Consider the following 11,973-nt stretch of genomic DNA (forward strand, 5'->3'; position numbering starts at 1 on the left):
ATTTTATTTATAAATATGTGGAGTAATTTTCTTTAAAATACAAAATTGAAAGGAAATTAGCAACAGTTCTTTCATTCATAAGAGAGAAGTTAAATACGTTATCTATAAATAAAAATTTAAGGCAATGATGGAAACAGCAGTATAAAGAGGAAAAATACTGCCACCAGCACAGTGGATCTAGTCAAGGCTTGTGAAGCAAGTTTTTTTATATGCAACTTTACCTCTTTGCCTCAGGAATAACCATCCTATTCTCGAGAAGCAATACATTTTTCCAGAATAATCTGATTATCATTGTTGATTTAAAGGAATCATTTAAAATGGCCTATTCTTTAAAATGTGCTTTGACAATTTCTGAATAATTCCTTCTGTATGTTTGACTTGTTATGAAGTATTACATATAGAGCAATAACCACTTATTGAAAGCCTACTATACGTCTAGAATTTATAAACCAAAGCTTCTGTATACTTTCAATTACTTTATGTTAGTTCTGATTTTCTTTGATGTTGACTAAACATCATCTCAATAGACCCAACACAGTCAAATACCCTTGCGGTTAAAACATCAAAGTAAAAATATCCTGCTTTGGTCAACTACTGTGCAAGGGGCTACGCTCATTATATATTATAAATCTTGCTATCCCAGAGCTCACAGTGTTGCTGGGAGGGAAGAGGCAAGGGATTATGGTAGTTGGCCATCACATATAGCCAGAAGCAATCCTACATGTTGCTCAGGTACTCAACTCATTAACCACCTTCAACTTGACTTGAATGAGAAATTCTAAGCTCTAATAAAATTAATTTTGAAAAAAAATAATTTTCAAAGCCAAGACTATCGTCTAGACTGACCTTTTTATAGTAGTCTACCTCATGAGTTCCATTTTGCCTCTATCATCAAGTAACTTGTTTATAAACCCAGAGTTTTGCAGAAACTTTCCTAATGCAAGGTATAAATTCTTCTTTTTAGAGATCTATCTTTAAGAAAGTGTTTTACATCCCTAAATACATTCTTAAACCCTAAACCCATCACCTAATATCTATAAAATTCATAATTCTTAACCACAGCTTTAAAAAACAATGGGTAAAGTGCATTTATTCTGTTCCAGGGAGTGTGCTATGAATTTTACCTCTAATTGCATATTTTGAACATTATACGAACCACATTAAATTGATTATACTATTAAAATAATACTGTAAAATTACAACCCCAATCTTACAGATGAGGAAACTGAACCAAAAGGCACAGAGATGATGTAAACTTAAAATTTGGTCTAAGCAATCTTGCTTCACAGCCCATGCTGTTAATAAATACATTATTTCCTCCTAAGAGTTGAACAAGGTATAGAGTGAAGTAGTTTTATAATATGTGGCACATAGATAGATAGATGATTGACAGATAGATAGATAGCCTTATAATCCTTTAAATTTACTTAGATATTTCTATCATACATGAGCTTGACTGAGTTGCCATGACCTGCTAGAAAATACTAGGTCCATGCTATCTATTTTATCATATACTTGAGAAACTATTGAACATCTGCTTTCTTCTTACCAAAGATTTTATGTTCTGAGTATTATCTACCTGGCCAAAATTAATACTGCAAATGGAAATGTTAATAACTCTTTTAATCTCATTTACATTTATTATCTAATATTACCTAATGTAAATTCTACATTCCAAATATTCATTCCAGAAAAGCTCCTTTTGTCATAAACAGGACTGAACTTTATTGAAAGAGAAATAAAAGAACCTACTCATTCTACATTAGAGGATAGATAATAATTATAACCAATTTTAGAAGCCAACCAAAATATACTAAAAATTGGCAGGAATTATGAGTCTTAGCTGCCTCCTGCCATGCCCCAAGCTTATTTAAAGATCAAGTGTACGGGGAAATATTTTCCTATCAGTTTTGTTTCTTAAAACCCTGTTTCAAAAATCTGATGCCTTTGCTAAAACTAATATTAGTCCTCCTGAAGCCGTACAGCCATCATCTAAAACCACGGTTCTCAAAGTGTGGTCTTGGGACTCTCAGGACACTGTCTAGGGGTCTAGGAAGTTAAAACTACTTTCAAAATAATACCAAAACATCATTTGTATTTTTTACTCATTCTTCCTTAAATGTACATGAAGTTTCATAGAGACTACATAATGTGTGATATCATAACAGAGTGCAGAAGGTAATGTGAGAATTCAGCTGTCTTCTATCAGCCAGATATTAAAGAGAATTTCAAAAATATTTTAAAAAGCCCTCATCCTCGCTAATTGTTTTATTATCACTATAGTTATTTTTAATAAAAATGTATTATTTATGTTAACAGGTATGGGCTTATTGCTCTTTTTAGATTAATAAACACATACATGTATATTCAATTTTCCCAGCTCCAATTACCATAATAAAGATAGATATTATATACACAAACAAAAGCTCTTTTAAGAGTACAAAGGGGTGCTGAGAACAAAATGTTTGGGAACTACTGATGTAAAATATCCATAACCTGTTTTCTCTAGTTCCTTCTAGTCTTTGTCTTTAGCTTATTAACCATTATCATCCTTGGTATGTTGTTCCACTTTAGGTTTTCTGTTACTTTACAAAGTCTAAGATATTGCAGTGTCTTCTGATTCTTACTTGTGAACAGACAAATTAGTCTCAGTCAACGATTCCACCCTAGGAAATGATATATCAGATGGTGCTATTACACAACAGACTTCACAGAATCTGTTCTGAAAAAATGTCATCATGAAAGTCTAGGAGCTTTATTGTTAGAGAAAGAACTTGGTATCTGAGAATTTTCATGTTGTTACTGTGTAAGATGATGAGTTTTCTTAAAATTATTTAGACGCTTGGCAAATCAGACTCAATACTGGGCCTTCTGCAATTCCAATAAAAAATAAAGACTGGCCAAGCCCATCCATGTGCCCTACTTGGAGTCTGGCCTAAACAAATCAAACAGAAAGTATTCCTTCACCTCTCAGCAGTTCTTAACATTCTTTCCTTGATTCTCCTTCTGAAACATTCTCTTGCTTTATAATTGTCCCACCACACCCTTCTAAGTCAACTGTAATCTCTAATTACAACTTGTCCATTCCTTGAACAAAGGTCTTCCACTCATTTCTCCTCAGCCCTTTTCACTACTCATCCCACACTGGTGTACATGTATCAGCTATGTACAAATGACTCCCAAACCAGAAGTCAAGCTTTGAGTTAGCTTATCAATGCAAGACCACAACTGTTAAATCACCCCAGATAAGTGTATTGCTAGCTCCTCTCCTAACATACACAACCAAAATCATTACTTTCACCATAAACAGCAAAACTTAAACTGTTTCTCTCACTCTATTCCACTAGTTCTCAACTGTGTGTGATTTTGCCCCCACGGGACATTTGGCAATTTCTAGAGACTTTTTTTTTGTTTTCACAACAAGGAAATGGGGTTTCTACTGGCATCCAATGGATGGAGGCCACTGATGCTGCAAATATCCTACAGTGTACAGGACAGACTCCCACAACAAAGAATTATCTGACCCACAATGTTAACAGTGCTGAAGTTACTACACATTTCTCTATTCCCATCACTTCCCTATCTCCCCTGCAGCCAGGCAAATGATTCGCATCTCTGGCATAGATGTTGACACCAGGAACCTGTATAAGCTGGATTTGAAAGTAAAGTGGCTGGAGGTTTTGGATCAACAGGAACCTGAATACAGTAGAACAACCTCCAAGAAGAAGGTGGGCTTGGGAATCAAATGGACAATAATTGAAACCAATGTTAAATTTGGAAGTTTCAACTGAAATATCAAAATATTAAACATTCTGCATTGGAAAGGGAGTGCTAAACCATACAAAAATTTTAATGAATTTGGTTAATGACCGATTCCATGATTCTCTCAAATGTCTCAGCCTTTTTGAAGTTTAAAAATAGTCATGAGAGCAAAAGTAGAAACTATCTTTGTATGGAAAATGTCTTTGCAGATTACTGCTTCCATCCTCAAGCCCCACCTCTTGAGGAACAAAGGAAAGTTGACGGCTGTTTGTGCCTCATCGCAAACTAGTGAGAGGGAGTTTATAGGGGTTGCCTAGAGTTTGATGAGACTTATGTATTATGGAGACATGGCAGCCTATTGCTTGACTCATACTCAGAAAATCTAGGGATTGGGATGGTCTGGCCAGCAGCTTCAGGAGCATGTTGCCGCTGATTTATTATCTGCTAATTTATTATCTGCTGATTTATTGTCTGAGCCAAGAATGTGTTTATGCTTCCCATGGACCAGATGAGGGTCAGCCAGCATGTGAGTTGTATTAGAGCCTCCCCTATAAGGACTGCCTGTGCTGAGACCTCAGCAGACAAGAGTTCAAGGTGAACCAAAGAATTGCTAAGAGCTGCAGATGAAGTAAGTGACCAGATAAAATAGGGAAACTTTCATCTGTATCAAGGGAACTATAGATGAGATGATACACAAGGGTTTCCAATGACTCCACCAAAGTGCCCCAAAGAATTAGCTTTTATCATCAATCAGGCTCCAAGGGAGTAAAGTCATGTTACAATGAGAACAAAGATAACAACTTTTCCGTCTCCCTTCTCTCTCCTCTCTTCCCATTAGTCTAACAAATTGAAGGAAGAGAAGAAATGCTAGGAGTTGAGTTGCCAGTACCCATTGCAGAGCAGACCACAGCTTGGGAAGGGGTGGTGGGAGAATGCTTTTATACTTTAAATAACGTTCTAAGTTTTGTTATTTGACTACACATTCTTTTTACCTAATTGAGACAAGTCATTTAAAGTGGCTATAACTCTTTCTGTTACTTAAGGATGAACGGAAGAGTTATGGAGCTTGCTCAAGTCTGCATACAGTGGTAGGTAAAGTACTACTCCTACTGATCAGTATTAAAAGATCACTTTCATAAGGTTGCTTCTATGATTATAGACCCTGTATGTACATCAATGTCCAAAGCACGGGCAGTGAGGCAAAATCTGTATGCCCAACAATATGAATGAATTTAGGAAGGAAAAACTAAAGAAGAGACCAGGGACACTGACTGAATTCGGTGGAGTCATTACATGACCCCCTAATGGGAGGGGAGTAAACGCTGAGAAAACGTGAATATCACCCAAGTAAAAAACTCCCACCTCTCCTTTGCTGTCCACATGTAGGCAGTTGTCAAGTCCAATTGAGTCCACTTCCACAGTATTCCGTATCAGTCCCTCTCCATTCTCTTTGCCCTCCTGGTTTCTTTCTCACATTCTTATTTCTGGATCTCCTAGCTTGAATTTATTCCACAAGATCTAACTGTCATTCTATCAGTCTATCAATCACTCTTCACTCAGCTTCAAGAACTATATGTATTCTTAAAGCAAAAGTTTGCACATATCATTCCCTAGCTGGGCAACCTTTTAGGACATCTATTGTAAGGGATAAAATCTAAACACTTTAGAATGGCATTCAGGGCTCTTCATGGTCCAGTCACATACACACACACACACACACACACACACACACACAGACAAAATGTTTCTGTCATGTTAGACTGCTTGACATTGCCCAAATAGGCCATAAATTTTCTTATCACTATGATTTTTCTCATATTTTGACTCTAATCTGAAATATTTTTTCCTCTGCCCCACCTTGCATACACCTCCCCTCCTCCTGCTTTTGAAACCCTACTCATTGTTCTAGGCCCAGCTTATATTAGAGTTCTGTGAAACATTATCTGGTCCCCAAGTCAGAATATTATTCCTTCTCTTTCCCCAGATGTTTCTTTTATTGCACTTATTTCTACCACTTATTCTACTCTGACTTATAATATAGATCATTTTTGTTTGTATATCTCCTCCACTAGTTAGTACATCTTTTGATGCCTTACCTATAATAGACAGTCAATAGATGTTTGTTGAACTAAATTAAATGCTACTGACCAGCCTTGAGAGGTGGGAGAAAGAGGCCTTGGAAGCTGGCACAGGGATGTTGAGGCATTTGAAGGCACTGCTGGCCTCTCGGTGGTGATGCTGATGGCAGCCACAGTGGCCAGCATGCATCTGGAGCAATGGCAGGACCAGCAGAAGCTTCATGATGGAGTTATCAGAGACACTGAGGGACAAAATTAGGAAAAAAGTAAACATTCGTCTTTTGAGAGAACAGATTATTTTAACTGAGCAACCTGAAGCAGAAAGACAGAAGATGTTATTTGCAAAAGGATTTCAAAAAACGTAACTTGAATGTGAAATACCAATGGGACAGATGACACTGTGTGTGTGTGTGTGTGTGTGTGTGTATCTGTGCCTGTTGATGGAGAATAGCTTAGTGGTACCTTAATCATTTTTAAGTCACTGTCTTTTTAAACTTGATTAAATAAAGGACAGTGGATCATATATTGTAAATTACTGCTTTCAAAGTTCCTTATGTCTGAATAAAGAAGTATGGGAGTACAGTCTCCTGAAGAGTTTCTGCCTGTGTGATCCTGGTAAAATCCTGTTAAGTTCATGGCCCAGAGCTTAGGACTGTGACTGAAAAGCGCTGCTAAATCTGTGAGAAGGAAGGAATAGATAAGTTACATCCACCTGAGTAGTTTGATCAGTCAACATAGTGATGAAGCCACAATAACATCTACCTCGGAAGGGCTGGATGAAGGTGAAGTGGAGAGAGAGACTCCCCTGATTGTCAAATTGGAGGATCAGACATCAGTAGACTTATGTCATGACTAGAGCAGGGATTCCCTAACAGTGATGAAGAAGATGTATTGTGGATGGAGAAACAGCTGTCCTGCTTCTGTGACAAGTACCAAAAATGGATACCAACCAGACAGCTGAGGGGACAGCTCAGTTATGTTAAGGGTGATAATTTTTTTTAGATTTACTTTTTCTGATTGCTCAGCAGATGGCAAGGAACAGTATGAAAGGCTGAGGCTGACATGGCAGCAAAGTCATCATGTTGGCAATGTACAACTTGTCTCTGGAAGGAAGTGGACATCAAGGTTATTTCAGATAGAACGAAAATATCTGCATTTTTATTGGGAAACATTGGACTTTTTTACTAGGGAAAAATAAAAAGACTTCAGACTGGTGGAGCACAGTAGCAGGTTGCCTCAGTGTGGAAAATCCCATATACTTCTGTTCAGGTGCTCAGGAATTTGGATAACCAGGATGGTAGAAACCTGTTCATAAGAAACCTTCAACATTGAAACCTGAAGGAAAAAAAGTTGTCTGCCTCAAGTTTGAAGTAAAAGCAGCCTCAGAACCAACTTTAGATTCCATCATTACTGTTGAGGGACTTAGAAAACAAGCAAGTTAGAATCCTGTGGAATCTGCCATGGAATTAAAAGAGAAAAGGTCTTGAGCTCAGGAAGCAAAAGACAGAAGAGGCCAGAAGGAAGTGGCTGGCTTTCTTGACAGGGGTATGTCTTCTATCCCTGTAAATTACATAAGCCAAGGCCACAAGGCAGATGTGATTCTTGAAAAAGAAGAGATTGACTTTTCATCTTTGAGCTCCTCTGACCACACCCTGTTGACAAGCCCACCTATTTCTCCTCTGGATTTCTCTGCGCTCCCCCGCCCCCCCCCAGGACAGCTGCCTCTCATTGGGCAATGCCTGGTTTTCTTTTAGAAGCAGATCTGATTCCAGATGTAATGTCCCCACAAGGTTTGTTCCATGATGATGATGAGATGGAAGGCAATGGAGCCATAGACCCAGGGATGGAGTATGTCTACAACATTGACACATTGCTTAGGTGAGCAGTAAAAAAAAAAAACAGAGGATGTTCTTTTAAAGCCACTGAAACTTAGAGGTAATTTGTTAGCACAGCATAACTTACTCTATTTAACTGATACAGGTAGGCAAAATTTAATCAATAACACATTTAATCAATAACAAAACTGAATCTCAGAGAAACTAAGGGACATTTTCAAGATGGCATTTATTAGTCAGTTACTAGAAGGGTAGTAGGATTCATCACCGGATTTTCTGACTGTAAGTGTAAGACATTGTTTCATCAACTTTAAAGGGGAAAAAAAACCTTTAAAGTGTATTTATTTAAATTTGACATTGAACACAATTGTATACATATACATATGTATGTACATGCATATGATTGAAACAGCCTTTGCAAAAATTATGGCAGTGAGAGAAATCTGACCTAGAAAAACAATGACAGTGAAAAAAATGTGACCTAACTGACTCCATCTTGCTTCTAGCCTCCAAGTTGCCCTTGTTCATTTCTTGGTGCAGGCCAAGGTAACTACAGGAGGAATTTATTTCATAGTTTAACCTTCAAGCAAAGATGATAATAGCCCCTTCCCAAAACTATCCTCTTTTTGCTTGGTGACCAAAAACCACATTTGTAAAACTAACAAATTAGCCACAGGATTAGGACTGTGGTCAGGAATTATATAGCCAGAGGTTACAAGATTCATACCCTTTCCAATTTTTTCTATAGATAACATTACTGTAAAACCTACAATTGGTGTTCGAGGTGGTTTTTAGACTCTGCATTCTAATGGACGAGCTGGCACCATCCAGATAAGTAACCCATACCAACAAACTGGCTCAACTGATCATGTGGTCCCACCCAGGAACTGACTCAGTGCAAGAAGACAGCTTTGACCTCCCATAATTTCATCCTCAACCCAATCAATCAGCATTCCCCATTCCCTAGTGCCCACCAAATTATCCTTGAAAAACCCTAGCCTCTGAATTTTTTGGGAGGCTGATTTGAGTAATAATAACTCCAGTTCTTCCACTTGGCTGGCCCTGCAATTATTAAACTCTTTCTCTACTGCAATACCATTGTCTCAGAGAATTGGCTTTTTATCTGTGCAGCAAGGAAGAAGACTCTGCTGCGTGATTACACATACATACATATATAATTTTAGAATAGATACAAGATAAAATGGAAGTAATACAAATGATAAATTTCAGTATAATTATATTAAAATATTATTTCATTTTGGTCTTCTTTAGTGAAAATTTTTACATTTATTTTTAAACCTAAATAATTTATAGTTTTACATAACAAAATGTCTAAAATTTATAATTGTTTATACATTACGACTTATTTTGAGCCTTTAAAATTATCTCTTCATAATGAATTAATGGCATTTTCAGCAACCTGGATGAGCCTGGAGATTATTATTTTAAGTGAAGTAACTCAGGAATGGAAAACCAAACATTGTGTGTTCTCACTCATAAGTGGGAGCTAGACTATGAGGATGCAAAGGCACAAGAATGACACGATAGACTTGGGGGACTCAAAGGGAAAGGGTGGGAAGAAGGTGAGGGATAAAAGACTACAAACTGGGGGCAGTGTATACTGCTCGGGTGATGGTGCACCAAAATCTCACAAATCACCACTAAAGAATTGACTCATGTAACCAAACACCACTTGTTCTCCAATAACCTATGGAAATAAATTTTTTAAAGTATCTCCTTGTTTAGAAAATACATATAGACTTTGTTTGTATATAGATTTTGTTCTTGACAGGAGTATGTCTTCTATCACTGTAAAATTCATAAGCCAAAGTTGAAAGACAGATGTGATTCTGGCTTGCGGTCTTGGCTGATGAATTTTACAGGGATAGAAAAGAAATGAACTTAGAAATGAGATGTTTGGAAATGAACTTGAAACTTTGAAAGAAAGGATTTGGAAAAGTACTTGATTTCTAGTTAAGCCATTTTCAGCTACTTTACAGTACTTAGACATCTTATATATTTGTGTCAAAGTTGTATGTATTTTAGAAGTATTACCAAAATAACAAGAGATGTGCTATATATTTAAAATTATTAAACTCAATGTTATGTGTATTATGAACTAAAATAGACTGTTTTGGGTTTTTTTCTATAACCTTAAAGTTTACATTTTTCTTGTTGAAATTTGGGATGCTTTTTCTCCCCCTTATTATGACAAATAATATATAAACAAGTGAATATTTTTCTTGAGCAATAAAATATATTTTCAAAAACATTAATTAAATATCATTTATATTGTGCTGTATAGGCTACCATGAATGTCCTTCCCTTTTCTACCAGCAATTTTCATTTTCAGGGAACGGAAAACATTCTCTCTAGTTTTAATCTTATTCTTCAAGGACAGTGTACAAAGAGACTGAGGAACAATGTAAATTGTTGAGAAGCCATTTAAATTCAAAAGTATTTCCATACCCCAAAGTTAAAACCCTGTGTGGTTTTCATAACTATTATGTTTCAATGCAGAATTTAACCACTATTGATCCAGAGTTAATTGCTAAAGTACTTTACTTAGATGATTTTGAGAGGAAAAAAGTCTTCAAAACAATATTTATCAAATAAGTAATTTAAATGCCCTACTACCATTGTTATCCCCAGAAATACCAGTATCAGAATACTAAAAAACTTTAAATGGGATGGTATGCTGAATTAGTCAAGAATCTTCAATTGAAAGCAGCAGAAAACAACCCTTACTAACTTATGAAAAGCTAATCCATTGGAAACTGAGTATTTCACAGCACCAAAAGAGAAGTTAAGGTCTTTGGAAAGACAGGAACAGGCAATTCTGAGGCTCTTATAACCAGTAACAAAAGCGCAGTCTTTTCAGGCCATCACCACCAAAATAAAGTGATTCCAAATGTTTCTGTTCTTGTGACAAGTCCAAATTCCCACAAGAGAGCATCTGATTGTTTTAGTCTCTGTGACATGCACAAACCCTGGCAAGAGGAGGAGATGTGGGTCCTCCATTGACTGTCCCTCCAAGGCCAAGCAGGATGAGGAAGGGATCCTTTCCCAGGGAACACTTTGGCGTGGCCTTAGCAAAATAAAAGAATAGATCATGAGCACTCAAAAATCAGATGTCTGACTGTTTTAGGGTCCAAATCTGTATGATAAACTCTGTTGGGGGGGCACTGTTATGCTCCCATCTTAATTCTTCTGAGATACCAATGAAGTTTTGAAAAACAAAACAGGGTAACAGGCAGAGTTGAGATGCAGAGATGGATTTTTTTAATGCCCCATCCCCCTTCTCAAGATTTCACGTTTAGGATTTCATGAAAACTAATAAAAGGGGATAAGATGAGTATTGAGTCCTCCTTTTCACTGGATCAGTTTATCTGTACATTTTGGGATCTTAGCTGTGGAAGCACCTTAGCTAAGTGCCAAGGAAAGTGAGTTTAGCAAATTATGTAGCTATATTGCATCCAATCCTCTGTGGACTTATTCTAGTTCACTGTTCCATATGCTCATGGCAAGCTTCTCTTCATCCCTATATCAGCCTCAGCAAGGTGAATGCATTACTTTGCTAGGGCTGTCATAACAAAATAACATAAACTGTGTTATTTGGATAACAGAAATGTATTGTCTCATAGTTCTGGAGGCTAGAAGTTCTCAAGATGTTGGCAGGGCCATGCTTCCTCTGGATGTATTAGGGAAGGATCTGTCCCAAATTTATCTCCTTGCTTCTTCTAGTTCCTTGGCTTATGGCAGCATTACTCCAATATTTACATGGTTTTCTCCTTGTGTATGTGTCTGTGTTGAAATTTCCCCTTTTGTATGGATCATCATGATGGACATATTGGAACAGGAGGCCCACCATACCTTAGTATGATCTCATCCTAACAAATCATATTTGCAATGATCCTATTTCTAAATAAGACACATTCCGAGGTACTTGGGAGTTAGGACTTTGCTATATGAATGGACTTATGATGGACTAGGGGTTATAGTGGTTTTTGTTACCCAATTTCTAGCAGCTAACCACTTGTCTCCTATTTCTAACAGCAAGTATCTATAGCTTTCTGTATCTCATATTTAGGCATAAGCTTGAAACAACTTAATAGAATTTTACCCTTCCTACAATTCCCATGTTGTACCATAACTACTCTCACACAATACTTTTCTAGTGTACATGTACTGGCACCCCTTAAATGCATTAGTTAAATGCAGGGAGAAGGGCTAGAACTGGATTCAGGGAAAAGCAGTCACATGGTTCTGTAAGGCTGAGAAAGATCTGACTGCTTGCA

General features: G+C 37.0%; 1 pseudogene; it reads left to right on the forward strand.

Moving 5' to 3' along the window:
• The first annotated feature begins 3,602 nt into the window (after nucleotides 1-3,602).
• Nucleotides 3,603-7,794, forward strand: LOC100448432 (cysteine-rich protein 2-binding protein-like; annotated as a pseudogene).
• The last annotated feature ends 4,179 nt before the right edge of the window (nucleotides 7,795-11,973 follow it).

The sequence above is a fragment of the Pongo abelii genome, chromosome 6 (assembly GCF_028885655.2).
Source record: "Pongo abelii isolate AG06213 chromosome 6, NHGRI_mPonAbe1-v2.0_pri, whole genome shotgun sequence".
Taxonomy (NCBI): Eukaryota; Metazoa; Chordata; class Mammalia; order Primates; family Hominidae; genus Pongo; species Pongo abelii.